The 16,134-nt window shown below is 37.4% G+C and overlaps 1 long non-coding RNA gene across 1 annotated transcript; it reads right to left on the bottom strand.

Moving 5' to 3' along the window:
- Positions 1-1,489: 1,489 nt before the first annotated feature.
- Positions 1,490-14,377, bottom strand: LOC106069326 (uncharacterized). Its single transcript, XR_008779495.1, has 4 exons — positions 14,318-14,377; positions 7,278-7,477; positions 4,165-4,224; positions 1,490-2,272 (listed from the first exon to the last, which is right to left on the bottom strand). It is a non-coding gene; the product is annotated as an uncharacterized LOC106069326 (long non-coding RNA).
- Between the last annotated feature and the right edge of the window lie 1,757 nt (positions 14,378-16,134).

Raw genomic sequence — 16,134 nt, forward strand, 5'->3', positions numbered from 1 at the left:
CATTGTCAGTTAACGAAAAAGGATGAGAAAGGTTAAGTTAGAAAACATTGATATAATGCAGAAAAAAAATAGGGGCGACAATAAGCTTTTTCACGGATACGGTTAGGGTTAGGGTTAGCACATATAGAAGTAGAAGGAAATCAGAAGGCTGACCCAATCGCCAAGAGTGGGAGAACAAAATCACAATTAGACATTGCACTCTATCCTGTAGAAAGGAAGAAACTAATAGTGAATAAAATAAATGAGAAATGGGCAAGCTCTCATCCGAATCAAAAAAAAAAGATGATGCCTATTATAAGCTATCTTGACATGACAAGATCAAAGTCCAATCTTACAACTCAGGACCGCATACAACAGAATGAGACAACATGTCCTTCTAAAATGTTCTCTTTACCATGAGGCCCGTACAATACACTGACCCCAAAACACCCCAATAGCAAGAAAACTCTATGGAGAGCTCCCTGATTTGGAAACCATTTCTTAGTTCATCTCATGTTGATCTATTGGTCTAGTCATCTGAACGTTCCAACATAAAAATGAGAACGAGGAAGAAGAAGAAGCTCTTTAACAATACTTAATAGGAATTACCTTTAACACACACACACAGCCACGAAATTGCAAACCATCCAACTTATTCACAACTCAATATGGGTATAGAGTTATTCTTTCTGAGATTTGTATAGAAAAAGTTTTATTTTTTTTTTATTTTTAGTAACATACATCTAAGAAAACTAAAAAAAATATTTTTTAATTTGTAAAAAATCTAGATTTAAATATCTTTTTTACTGTTATGATGGGCTATAATGCGTTTATGCGTTTCGTTTCTTTGGTTTAAAACTAGGTTTAGAAATTGGGCCGGAAGTATCTTTTTGCTTTTATATCTTTTGCATTTTTCAGTTCTCATTTTAAATTAAACTGACATAATAAGGCTGTAATTTTATGTGTACCTGCTAAAAAAAAAATTCTGCCCAAAAAAGTACGGGTAGTTGGGATCAAACCAGTTTAAGGCTATAAAAAGAAAAGACCTGAAACAATCGCGTGAAACTTCACGTTTACAGTATTTTATTTGATGAGTCTTTTACCCAAGATCTGTGTACATTTTTAGGACTAGCTTACTTCAAGTACCCGGCATTTTCCGATACACAATGTCACCCACAAAAATAATTGTAGAAATAAAAATTGTGATTTTAATTTTTTTTATTTATTTTTAAAGGTGTTACTGTAATGGAGGATTCTGGCCAGACTCGGATGTCCAACTACGCGAATTTTACGTCAAGATTTCTTTAAAAATAACAACAATAATTACAGTCTTTTTCCAAATGGTGTCCACTGCGTGTCCACTATGTTAAATATTTTCAATTTAGAAGAGGCGCCAATTTAACAAAAGACTACCTTGTTTGCATTTTCCTCGCTGAGGTTTCGTTGTGTTGGACAAGTAGTCACGCAATCCTCATGTCAAGTTCGGCCACAGCCTCATTTATGGGTAAAGGGCCGATTTCTACGTTTGTGACTCAATCTCTGTTATTGATTTCTAAACTTGGTCTTAGCCATTGATGATGGGCCCAATGTAGCTTATTTCCAATTGTGTGTTTAATAGTGGATCTTCGTTTTAAGGCCGATAGCTTGGCTTGTCCATATTAGCTAAAATGTAAAAAAAAAAAAGATAAATATATTCTGCTTATTCTTTCTAAATGTCCAAGTTCTTGCTGACACAAAAGGACTCTTCTTTCTAACTTTCTATGTCAAATGTATAATAATAATTTAATTTAAATAAATAAAAAATTTGTTTATATAAAAAGTATTATTCCATTAGTTAGAGGTTTATTTTGATACAGAATAAAGACATGTACATTCAATTATAAACATTTAAAACATTATTAAACAAGATTGTATATTCATACTCTTAAATTGATTGCATTACATTTTTTTTACAAGATGTATAACAAAATTGATGGACAGACTTATACATCTTTTTTTCTCTTTACATCACTTCGTAAATGTTGTTTGTTTTAAAGAAATATCAACAAAAGGTGAATGTAAAACGCATGTAGATGATATGATTACACAACATATTTCTAATGCTAAGGAAGTACATCGCTGTGGTACTAATAATAGTACTGAAATTGAAAATGTTGACATGTTTCTTAAGCAACAGCAAAAAGAATACAAACGCCAATGAGGGCGATGACGATTGTGCCGCAGGTGTTTTAGGCTATACCTTCAGAGTAGAGATCTGTAGTGCTTGTTTCGGTGCTAAAAAGGCAGTTGATAACTGTTGAAAAAATCAATTAATGCGAAAAATATAAATTTTAAGACCATGCATTTTTCTCATTGATTCTTTATGATTTAGTTAATGAGAAAAAAACTCACAGCAAATTATTTCCCAGGCCTCTTTAATGCGATCCCTAGGAAATTGAAAACTTTTGCAAGGCGATAAATCAAATCATTTTCTTAAAAAACTGCGTTATGTTAAAATTATAAAGTGTCTTTTGGATAGCTTTTCAGAAAATATAGTTAACCTATTTTCACATAATTAGAATAGATCAATTACATGTGGCTCGCTGTAAAGTAGTAAAGTTCCCCTTTCAGACCTTGTGGTCTATAGGGCAGATGATGTAAAGGTCATCTGTTTCTGTGGCCTACGATTAACAAGGGTGTCATGTGGCCAGCACAACGACCAACCGCCTTTACTTTTCCCTAACTAATGTCAGGTACCCATTAGAGCTGGGTGGACTCAGAGGCGCCCGAAGATACCGAAATTAAAAATCCCACTCTTCGCCAGGCTTCGAACCCCGGTCCCCGGTTCGGAAGCTAAGCGCTTTACCGCTCAGCCACCGCGCCTACGCATGTGGCTCGCTGAGCCTGGCTAAAATATTATCACACAACCTTGTTTAAAAACGCTTTCAGTAAGAAAAAAATGCCTGTATGTCTGTATTTCTATCTGGCAAAAATGTTTTAAAACGTTATTTCTCCAACACCCAATCTCGGATCAAGCTAAAATTTCGCACAATCATTTTTTTACCTGACAACACAAGAATCAATAAAAAAAATTATCATTTAGTTTATTAAATTATTGGTAATTAATCCTTTTGTTTGGTACCTCGAAAAAGGGAAAGAAGCTTTACGCGGTGGTATACGCTTGTGATCTATAGGGCAGATCATCTCTTTCTGTGGCCTACGGTTAACGGGGGTGTCATGTGGCCAGCACAACGAGCAACCGCCTTTACTTTTCTTCAACTAATGTCAGGTACCCATTATAGCTGGGTTGACCCAAGGATCCCGAAATTAAAAACCCCAGTCTTCAACAGGATTTGAACCGGGAACCGCTATTAGGAGGCCAAATGTTAAACAACTCAGCCACCGCGTCTCTTATAGACGGGTTGCATTATTAAGATTGACGTTACTGGTTGGCACGATAAAAACTGGTTTTAAGGCCCTAGTTTCCTACCTTCTGTCGATTTTAAGAACAGGTTACAAAGAATTAATGAAAAAAAATCAAGCGTAAAGGTCAGATGCTTTTAGAAACACAAGCCTTAAGAGTACTGTCTTTATATAACCACAACGTAGTCTTCAAGCGCCATCTAGCCTCAGAGAGTTGATGACTTTAATTCTGATAACTCACAATATATTGTCAAATGTCAATATCCCAATTGCAGTAACATAATGGTCACAAAGGCATTAAAAAAGCTGAAAGATTATGATAGGTTGTTTTTCATGGAACAATCAGACAGACCAGTTAATTATAAAACTATCAAGTGAATGTTAACTACCAAATATCAAGTAGTTTGGCTCACATAATGGCAGCGCAGGCAAAATAAACTGGACAATATCATTTTTCTCGATGCAAAGAGCACTCTACTATCTTGCAACTAAGAGCGGCAGGGCGCACGTCTTAAAATTTTCACTAAAGCAAAATATCCCCCCACACACACCTCTAACTCTTGTGGACAGCGCCCACCATTACAAATCTGCCAATAATAAACTACATAAAATGCTCCAATTCGATTTTTTTCGACAAGCTCTACTATTACAACAGTCCAGCAGGAGCAAGACTCCGCACTGTAAATAAATAAATAAAAAAAACACCACGCGACATTTCTAAGGCACAGACTGCATAAGAACTTACAGTACAGCAGCAAAATGAACTGACTAAAAGATTTGTACCTTGATTGTAGCCGGGACGGCCTGTCACATTGTTTGACTGGGAGTCTTTATTGTCTGAAACTTGAATAAAACAAATAACAAAATTACGAGAAATATAAAATCTCATTAATTAAGACCACGAAGGATCTTGTTTATTCCCTATGTTTTAAATGGAATGGCGGACTGATTTTGTTTCCCGACATCTCTATCCGATTTCTAGACAAAAAGAAACATGTTCACGAGAGAAGTCAAATGATATTCTGAAAGCCATGGCTTTTTTGTTATTTTCATAGTTTCTTGAGATGCCTTCTAGAAAAGAGAATGAATATATTTTTATGTCATTAGCACAGAGCGTTGATAAACATTTATTATACAAAACTGATCATTTATATTTTATTAAAGTGTAAAGGAATAATGATTTCCAATGAACTTAATTGTTATAATGACCGGTAACATACATCTACTTAGGGATGTTTAGGACCTCGACTCGTGTCTGCAAAGTCAGTTGTCACTATCCCCTCGGTTGATAAAACAACAGAGTATATTGATATTTAAGTCTCACTTATGTAGTCACTATATTTGTAAGTTTATCTTTCATATCTTGTTTATTTTTTTTACTTTCAGTTTTTTTCTGTTGTAAGATAGTGGTACCGCGATGCAATTGATGGTTAAAGATTTTTTTTTTATTGTTGCGGTTGATTTTAAACGCACAGATTTACTGTTTATTTGTCCTTGGCAAGACGTCTTACTTAACACGAAGATGATCTTATGGGTATTGCATCTATTACAGCCATACGTGCGCTATATCATATGTAGTTCGAATGTTTTTATATACCAGTTTCAAAGGTTGTCATGGCCAGGGGGTGTCAATGGGGATAAGCTCCTATTGTCTATAAGATACTCCTAAAGGCATGCGTCTCAGATAGCCTCTGACAATTAAGTCCAGCACCTGGCCTGCTCGTGTGGCTTAGATACTAAGCCCAGCGAAACTGCTCTTACTAACAGGTGAAGGGATGAAGGCGGATACCTGGCGCCATAAAACCACGAGCTTCGGGCAGATGGAGCTCGTCAGAATAGTAAGGCAATTCATCTAGGAGAGGGGTACTCTGACTTCAAACCCCCGCTGCCTTGCGGTTATAAGGCTTTAGGAGACAACCTCGAGAGGAAAAATCATGAGTGAAGCCCCTTAGGCGTTGGGAATATCAGCTATGAAATTCCCTCCGGCAGCTTCTGCAACTGAGTTGGTGCCAAATGTAACGCGACGCGTTCCTTTGGATCACATCAGCAAGATCGAGAGAGGGATCATGACGAATGGGCCACCCATGACCCCTTTATCTAAGACCCAGGAATACGCCCCGAAGAGGGAACTCTGGTGCTGCTGCAAAGCGGCTAAAACAACATGGGAGACAACAGTTACGGGTAATAAGTCCAATATGATTGGCGTAATGTATGGACGCCACGGGTTTTCTCTTACGGTGGGAGACGTCTTCACGCATCACTGATCAGCTACCGCCCGCCTCAACTTGGGCAGCCCCCAGACAGTTAGGTGCTGATCCGCCACAGCCTGCCTGCTCTAATGGGTGCTTAGAGCTTAGTTTAAAACGATAAGTAGGCTGAAAACTTGCACCAAGCAATAAAAGAAGAAAAATGAAAAATGAAATTTCCTATCATGCGACATGAAACGTCAGGACATCGACATCATGTCCTGGTCTCACGACCTATGGAAGGTTGGCGATGCAAGGAAGACGGCAGTCATAAACAACGAGCTGAAAAGACTACGCATTAACATTGCAGCTCTCCAAGAAACCCGACTGGCCGAAAAAGGCATGTTCCGCAAGGCTGATTACACTTTCTTTTGGAAAGGAAAAGCACAGGATGAGACGCGAATGCATGGTGTAGGCTTTGCTGTCCAGAACAGTCTACTAACCACAATAGTCCCTCCAGTTGGTGGCTCAGAAAGGCTACTAAGCATAAGTATGATGACAGCATCTGGAAAAGTCACTCTAATTAGTCCCTATACCCCACACTATGTTCACTTCAGGAGGACAAAGACAAGTTCTACGAAGACCTAAAGGAAGTCATTGAGATTATTACTCAAAAAGAGCACATGGTCAGTCTAGGTGACTCCTGCAGGGATCGTGTCACCAACCAGGACGTTTTGACACGGGCCAAAATGCACAGCATCTATGCTCTCCTTCAACAGAGAAGACTACGCTGGCTCGGTCATGTCACTCGCATGCCAGATGGAAGAATCCCTAACGACATCCTATACGCTGAGCTTGCAGAAGGAGCCAGACCCAGGGGCCGCCCAAGACTAACCTGCAGAGATGTCTGCAAGCGAGACATGAGAGCCACGGGCATCGACCAAAGTATGTGGGAGGAGATAGCTCAAGACCGGACAGCGTGGAGATAGACTGTACGTGCTGTTACGAACTTTGCCGAATGCAAAGAAACGAAGCTGCGTCAGCCACGAGAAATAAAAAGAAATGAATATACATGCACGAACTGTGGCAAACTCTGCCGCTCCAGATGGGCTTGATCAGTCACTCCAGATTCTTCCCTTTCTCAAGACGTAACCAAAGCTAGTGACTCATCTGGGGTCATCCATTGTTTTCCGAGAAAGAATGAGACATATATACCAGTTTTTATCATTAAAGTTTCCCTTTCAGACCATGCAATTTATAGGGCAAATGATGTAAAGGTCATCTGTTTCTGTGACCCACGGTTTCCGAGGGTTACATGTGGCCAGCTAAACGACCAACCGCCTTTACTTTTCCCCAGGTAGCTATTAGAGATAGGCGGACTCAGAGAATCCAAAAAAATCCCGAAATAAAGATAAAAAACTCAGTCTTCACCAGAACTCGAACTCAGGACTCCTCGGTTCGGAAGCAAAGCGCTTTACCACTCAGCCACCGCGTCTGTTAGTTTATTCTAGTAATTACTATTATTTCATGGGTGGGTGATTTAGCCTCCAAAAACCCCCATTGCTATTAAAATTTTGCTTTTGTTTTGTTTTTTTTGAGGAATTTCAACCTTTGTTACGGAAGTGACAAGGAGGTTGAATCTCAATTTTTTCGGCATAGTGGTTTGAACCCCGAATCCCCCAGTTATTCTTGCTTACTCATGGTACTTACAAGCAACTGTAAGTATAGCCAAAGTGTTCGCTCCTTTGTCTCCTGCGTTAACAGATGTACTTCCCAGCGTCAGCAGGCTGAGCTGCAGGAATTAGAATCGAAATGTTCATAGTTGCAGCGTTGCATTTCCTATTCTTTACCGCCTCGTTATCTCTGTCATGTCCAGACATAGTGTAGATCCACTTCGGTGATCCTCTGTACTACAAAGATAAAGTTTTACATTATTGCAACATTATTATTTCAGTTGAAATGCATGAGTTGATGCACTGTTAGAATTCGTACCGATTAAGTTATGACCATCTATAAACAAACCTAAACTGTTTAGGCTCAAACATAGCACAGGTTTTTGTGAAAAAAATACAGCACATTTTCATTTACATTTGCTATAATTTTTTAATTTTTTCATATTATCACTGACATATATATCGCTTGTCAATAAAGGACCTAGGGACACGCGTAGGACCTAGGGACACGCGTAGGACGAAATGATCTTCTTTGTTGAAGTAACGCTTGTATTTTTAAGATAAGACAAGAAGATAAGATAAATCACATACTTAGATACTATCAATGTTTCTATGTGCAGATCTGAGAAAGGGGGGGAGGTGCATATTTTATTTATGGTACAAGTAATGGGAAGACAAACGAAAATTCATGTAAAAAAAAATACTTTTAAAAAAGACACTTCCATCTTTAAGAAGCTGAACACTGTTTCAAAAAAAACGAATATTTTACTGTCAATAACAAATCAATGACAGATTGTACAAAGCCCCCCCCCCTCCTTAGGAAGACAATGCTATTTAAGTGTATGTATAAATCTAAACAGAGTATATACATTTTTAATGATAGGTCCATAGATCTAGACTGTGTATGTTTAAACAATCTTCAGTGATTCAGTAAGCGCATTTTCAATTAAATACTTGGTCACAGATAAATAGATCAAATAGTTACGGGGGAAGAATTGCGTTAGAATACAGAGCGTGAAAGTGTAACTAGAGACCACAAGTAAGGTATGACCGGAGAGATTAAGACTTTCATTAATTTGAAGTCATGTGGCAAACCAGTTTTTAATTGTCAGTTAATGAAGTCTAGTGAAGCTGGTGGACTAAGCAATGTGACCATTAAACAAGTGAAGTTAGTGGACTTAACATTGTGACCATTAAACAAGTGAAGTTAGTGGACTTAGTGATGTGATCATGTAACAAGTGAAGCTAGTAAACTTGGCGTTGTGACCATGTAACAAGTGAAGCTAGTAAACTTGGCGTTGTGACCATGTAACAAGTGAAGCTAGTAAACTTGGCGTTGTGACCATGTAACAAGTGAAGCTAGTAAACTTGGCGTTGTGACCATGTAACAAGTGAAGCTAGTAAACTTGGCGTTGTGACCATGTAACAAGTGAAGCTAGTAAACTTGGTGTTGTGACCATGTAACAAGTGAAGCTAGTAAACTTAACATTGTGACCATGTAACAAGTGAAGCTAGTAAACTTAACATTGTGACCATGTAACAAGTGAAGTTATTGAAAACAAATAGCTAATTTAAAAATATGGTACACATATATTATTTTTATTTTGGTATTAGCAATTTACTTTTTAAATCATTTTCTAAACAAGAAGTAACCAAAAAAAAAAAGACTATTTTGTGTTTAAATGACGTTCTCCATCACGACACTACTAGTGCCCTTTGGTGTTTCCTTCGTTTAGTTCTTGAACTGCTGTATAGTTGCAATGAGTCTTTCCAGCATAATGACGGTTTTTTTTTCTTTTAACTCTTCAGCTATTGATATTTTACATAACACGTTCATTATGACTGCAGATGATTCTATATTTATATATTATATATTTTAAATTTCTTAACAAACACATAGAATCACCTCTGCTTTCAACACAACACAAATCTGTACCTTTTTTGAAAAAAAATGAAACCAATGAAAATAAGTTTATGTATAATTCTATGGGCTACTATGTATTTAACACTAAACTCTCAGAAAGATAGGGTGAACAGCACAAAATCTAACGCAGGTATAGCTTAGTAAGGAACACCGCTAGGGGTTGTGGCATCGCCAATTTGGTGCATTTTATGTACTAATGATCTTCACAAGATAGTACTTTTTGTTTCTTAACAAAGTTTCTTATGATGCGGCTCTTTTTGCCCTGCTCTCAGAGAGCTCAGACACAAATATTTTTCCAGAGAAATAAACAATATTGATAACTATTATAATGGCCTTTTTTATTTTTAAATATTGAATGTAAAACAATGAAAATGTAAAAAAAAAAAGACTATCCACTTCTGAAAGGAAAAGAATGAAAATATTATTGTTTCAGTAGCTTGTGGGAGCATTGAAATAATTCAAACTTAAATGAAGTACTTCGAAACTTTCTTCGACTGTAAATTAAATTTCGCTGCAAACACATATAACATCACAAACACATCACCAGAAAAAAACAACAAAGATTAAAGCTACTAAGAAAAATATTATCTTTTAGTACTAGCAAAAAGTCTTGTCAGTGTTTTACCATGCTCACATCTGCAGTATTTTAAGTTTCAACGTCTCTGCCTGGTTTAGCAATCACAAATTCAAAATAAAAATAAACTGTAAAAAAAATTAATTAAGTTCCCCTTTCAGAACTTGCTATCTAGAGGGCAGATGATATAAAGGTCATCTATTTCTGTGCCTCACGGTTAAGAGGGTGTCATGTGGCCAGAAATATGACCAATCACCTTTACTTTTCTCAAGGTATCCATTATAGCTGGGTGGACTCAGAGGTGCCCTAAAAATCCCGAAATTAAAAAAATCCCAGTCTTCACAGCAATTGGAGTACATGACCCAAGGTTCAGAAGTCAAGCGCTTTACCCCTCAACAACCACGCCTCTGAGTCTGCTAAGATCGTTGGCAAAAACAAAAACCTCAAGTTGTTATAACGTTTTCTGGAAAGGTTTGATATTTGAATGATTTGTAAGATCTATCATCGCTGCCGACTCATGTCAGTGTCTTCGTGCTTATTGTTTAATTCTATTTATTAATAGTGACGTTTGGTCTTGATGCCTTCAATTGACCTTCGATGTGGATGACTCTTCAATGTTCTGATTTGTGACCAGTTTGTACTTTGTACATTGAGGGCAACTAGCACCGTAACTTGAAAACAGGAGGCCATGCTGTTGACTAAAGTACTGTCTATTGACAGACTAGTCTAATGTTTGATGTTTATCATGTTGTTAATAACCCTTGTCATTGATACGTGCGCATCGCAGTGTAAATGTGGAATGGTGCGAATGTCTTTTAAACGGAGAGAAGAACCAAAATGGAGGAATATAAACAAAATAGTGTTTACAGTGTTAATTTAGATTAAATTATTTATAAACTATGTTTTTGTCGTTTTGGTGTTGGTGTATCGCTAAAGAGTCTCATTCACATGATTAGACGTAACAGTCATCTTGTCAAGTTTTTGTTAGATCTTGGTTGATGCTATATTTTTCTTAGAGGATATGTTTTAATTGTTTAGAATTCGTCTATATCGATTTGTTACAATAGGCTTTTAATTTCTGTAGGACCACTGTCTGTGTGTTAACTGTGACTGTCTTGTGGAATTTTGTATGACCCAAGAATTGAAGAACCCGTACGAGAAACAGTTGATGAGATGATACTTGTGTAGTTGTATGCTATAGAAGACCCTTAAGTTACTTCCCCAGTAGAGACACTTTTTTTAGCTGTAAGGCCTAAAGTCATGATCCGCTGTATCCTATCAGAAAGCCCATTAGTAAACGAAACATGCTGAGATTACTCCTTAAGAGCCTTTGAAAGGAAAGGAGCAGTAAATTTTAAGGTCGCATTGTCCCCGTACAAGGACAGACCCATTGCTGCACATGGACCAGTTCACCTTCTCTCCCAAATCATTGTCCCAATCGTCCTTCATGCAGAACGTGACACTAGTAAAGAATGTGGTCAACTGTTTCTTCGTCCTCGATGCAGTGACGACACTGTGTGTCCTAGTTTTCTCGAAACCGTCCGAAGTTAACACCAATTGGATGGACAGAGGCCGATTCGGAACTGAGCTAGGACGGCCTGTTCTGCATGATTAAGTTTCCACCATTCTTTCAGTCTGGTCAACTGAACTGCCTTTGAAGCTTACGGCCTTTGTCGGAATCGTCCTAGCCATCGTACCAATGAGCAAACGATCGACAGATCGCACACTTTCGTCAGTGCACAATTCATCATGAAAACAAGTGTCCTTTAGACCGCGCTCCTGTTCCGCTGTAGCTAATCTAGTTAGTAGAATTGAATAGATTATATGTTCTTTTTTTTTTTACAATAGATTATCCCTACTCTTTACCAAACTATATTTTGATATTGTTGATTGAAAATCTATCTTGTACAAATAAACTATTTATGCTATTTTTTAATGGAAATACCCATGGGCGTCAAATTATTGTTACAAAAATGTGTTTCTATGTTCCTGAAAGTCTGTAGTCTTCCAAGAAAGACTAGAGTCTGTCTTTTTTTTTTTTTACAGAACCAGATTAGAAGAACTCTGTGGTATTAGGTAAAAGCCGTTGTCTATCACAAGTCTCATAAAGGACGCCGGTGTCAATGAAACACTACAGACGACTAGACAACCACGTCAGTTGAAGACAAGAGGCTGAGGATTGACGTCAAGTGGATCAATGCATCACAGTTATTAGCATGAAGTTTTGAAGCTTATTTTTCTTTTACAAACAATTAAACAAAACTATTTCATCATCCTTATCATTTAAGAAGAAACCTGATAAGAACACTGACAACAAAGGAGACCATGAACGTGTCGAAGAGAAGTATCACTATTCAGATGATTCATACAAAGATGCAGCAGTCGAAGAAGTAAAAATGAGATGAGAGAAGTAATGCTGAAGAGACTCCAGGAGAATACCCATTTACCACAGTCAGAGAAAACATCGGAAGTAAGTGATGATGAGTCAAGTGATGGTCTTCCAAAATCACTTTTTTCAAAAGTAGAAGAAGCTGTAATTAAGTACTGATACTTCGGATATATCTAGCCTGGAATTTTATCTGAGGAACTGCGAGCAAAGATTGTGTTAAAGGGTAGCTTATTTTTAAAAAACAAAGATGAATGGTATTTGTTTCCAGCGGGGTTTACGCAAAGTAAATCACTAAGTTTGACATCATGGTTCACTAGAAAGCTTCCAACAGGAGAAATGTACAACCGATCTTGGCTCCTCTTCTCTCCACACTTGCCTAAATAGCTGAATTCTCTATATTCTCTCTCTATAAATCTAGATCTATCTAGTAGGTCTAGATCTAGGCATTTAACTTCATTCAATGTATCAAGCTCACTCCAAACATTTGCCCATTAATTCTCTATAAAAAAACAAAAACATACAAACAACTATAATACAAGATCATTAACATTGATGTCCAAAACTGGCTGTTTGAAATAAATTTTGGTAAGAAAATCGTAATTTAATTCAAACACCCTATTAATTTTTTTTATGGAATCAAACACCTTGGCTTATGAATCAAATAAATCAGCTCTAAAAACAGAATAAATATTGCCGGGCTCATTGGCATAGACGTAGCCAACCAAAAAGTATAGTCTTAACCCTAGGAAGAGGTAAAGTCATCCTGGTAACATAGGAAAAAAAAATTACATAAAAAGACAGCTAAATGGAAGGAAATTGGGTCAGAATGTTGGTAAATAGATACGCACATTATACAGCATACTAGTTTCATATTAAATATCAAAATAAAGATGTAATGACCACAAAAACAGCGAGTGTTCTAATTCATGTAATGTCCGGAATAAATAAACTACTCATCTAGACTTAGAAACATTGAAAACCACGAGTCTAGACTAGAAAATTAGATATAGTTCTAGATATAGTACAAGTGGCGGACTGTTTATATGGGCAAACGGGCAAATGCCCGGTGGGCCGGCAAAAGATGGGCAGGTCTGGTCGCGACCAAAGAATTTTTTTTTCAATGCAGGCAACTTTTTAAAAAGTGACAGCAGCAAGACACAGATCCCGAACACGTTTTATTTATTTATTTTTTTGTACCATTATTTTTGTTTAAAATTCAAAAAGAATACAAAAAAATTATAATATACACTGGAAGTATTCAAAACGAAAACCAATTTCTACAGTTTATATACAATGCCATATATTTATTTGCTATGTACTTGAGGTCTAATGGGCAAATGATGTTAAGGTCTTCTGTTTCTTCGGCCAGCGGTTAACGAGGGTGTCATGTTGTAATCACAACGACCAACTGCCTGTACTTTTCCCAACTTAAGTCAGGTCCCTATTAGATTTTGGTGGACCAATAGCCGCCTTTATAGTTCCGAAATTCAATATCCTGAATTGGAACCCAGGTTAGAAAGCCACTGCTGAATACGACGATTAACGTATACAGATATAGCTCATTAATATGCTACCCTACACCAAATATATTTCAGCTTTCAAGCTTCAGTATCGATCCATCCCATCTCTTCTTAATTATTATTTTTTTACTTCCAAGAGTTAATCCTTCAGAAGAAAAAGTTTCTAAAGCTCAGAATTGCAACTATACGTTAGGCGCTTAGGGCTCCGCCCCCCTAACCCTGCAAGGGCTTATTCCCCCCCCCCTCCCCCCCCCCATCCCTTATTCTTATTAAGTTAAGGTGCAAACGTATTGTTCCCGTAAAATCAAATGTCTTTTTAAAAACATGTTCAATTGATACCTCTAATGTAATAATCTTACTTTTTTAAAATTTCTTTTTAATATATATAAGAACTATTGGTAAACATGGTTCACCACAAAAAAAAAACAAAAAAAAAAAAAACTAAAGATATTTGTTTTTGGGTATAATGGACTTAACTATCTTACAATCAATACATGTAGACAATTAGCTCACTACTGCATTATGGGTCACCACGTAAAGAACAAACTATATATATTTGTTATTGGTTGGGGGGGGGGAAATGGGGCTGGTTATTGCGTAGATAGAGAGGAATGATACCCTGAGATTTTAAGAATTAAGTTGACATTCAAGATTCCCGGACTCTTGTTACCTCCACCCGATCTCCCGCCTTGCCTGCCAGGTTTTCTCCTAGGTTTTCTCCCAGGTTTTCTCCCAGGTTTTCTCCCAGGTTTTCTCCCAGGTTTTCTCCTAGGTTTTCTCCTAGGTTTTCTCCCAGGTTTTCTCCCAGGTTTTCTCCTAGGTTTTCTCCCAGGTTTTCTCATAGGTTTTCTCCTAGGTTTTCTCCCAGGTTTTCTCCTAGGTTTTCTCCTAGGTTTTCTCCTAGGTTTTCTCCCAGGTTTTCTCCTAGGTTTTCTCCCAGGTTTTCTCCTAGGTTTTCTCCCAGGTTTTCTCCCAGGTTTTCTCCCAGGTTTTCTCCTAGGTTTTCTCCTAGGTTTTCTCCCAGGTTTTCTCCTAGGTTTTCTCCCAGGTTTTCTCTTAGGTTTTCTCCTAGGTTTTCTCCCAGGTTTTCTCCCAGGTTTTCTCCCAGGTTTTCTCCTAGGTTTTCTCCCAGGTTTTCTCCTAGGTTTTCTCCCAGGTTTTCTCATAGGTTTTCTCCTAGGTTTTCTCCCAGGTTTTCTCCTAGGTTTTCTCCTAGGTTTTCACCTAGGTTTTCTCCTAGGTTTTCTCCCAGGTTTTCTCCTAGGTTTTCTCCTAGGTTTTCTCCTAGGTTTTCTCCTAGGTTTTCTCCCAGGTTTTCTCCTAGGTTTTCTCCCAGGTTTTCTCCCAGGTTTTCTCCCAGGTTTTCTACCAGGTTTTCTCCTAGGTTTTCTCCCAGGTTTTCTCCTAGGTTTTCTCCTAGGTTTTCTCCTAGGTTTTCTCCCATGTTTTCTCCTAGGTTTTCTCCCAGGTTTTCTCCTAGGGTTTTCTCCTAGGTTTTCTCCCAGATTTTCTCCTAGGTTTTCTCCCAGGTTTTCTCCTAGGTTTTCTCCCAGGTTTTCTCCTAGGTTTTCTTCCAGGTTTTCGGTCTCCGCCTGGACGTTTACGTTTACGTATAGCTTCAGTCAAATCTGAAACATGAAAAGAAGATCATACATCCATTAGGAATTTAAGAATTAATAAAATTTACAAAGAGGCAGCCCCCCCCCAGTCCAATAATTAACACACAAAATTGTCTCTATTTGTTAACATATTGAAACATTATCTCCCTTACATTTATGTTTTGTTTTAGAATTGGTGAATTTTTATGAAAAAAATTGCTTGCATAATGAATTTTATAAACTAAATGGTTTGCTTTTAGAAAACAAAAAGTAGCCGTTGCACCAAAACGTTGCAAGCCGCATCGCATGGTGAAATAATATTTTAAATTTCTCTTCTAGTTTTTGAGATCTGTGTGTGACAGACGGACATTTTGCACAAACCTAATAGCGGCTTTTACCCTTACGGAAAAATCAACAGACGTAGTACTAGTATATAAAGGAGAGAGAACAAGAGAGAGGGAGAGAGAGCGAGAGATCGTTCCCCCCCCCACACCTTTCCACTTCAAAAGTTCTATTCGCCCTTTAGTAAGTTTAAAGCATTTTCTGAAGCGCTTGATTTCAACATTAATAAAATGTTGAACTTGCATTGAATCCAAATGAAACTTACCTAATAAGCAGTAATTAACAAATAGAATCAAAATGATCACTTTAAAAAGTGTATTCATTCTTTAAATTCTAGTTGTTGTGGGAAAATGATTCTTTTCTAAATTAATATTGACAGATGAAAGAATCTTATCCAACATTATCTTACTAAACGGATGGACGGTACAACACAGCTTATTTCTGGTTTAGAACTTCACTATTTTGTACATTCTACGGGATTTTCCTTTTACTCTGTAATGACAATCGTTTGACTCATAGACTTTATATATAGTCTATGGTTTGACAG

This window comes from Biomphalaria glabrata, chromosome 8, assembly GCF_947242115.1.
Source record: "Biomphalaria glabrata chromosome 8, xgBioGlab47.1, whole genome shotgun sequence".
Taxonomy (NCBI): Eukaryota; Metazoa; Mollusca; class Gastropoda; family Planorbidae; genus Biomphalaria; species Biomphalaria glabrata.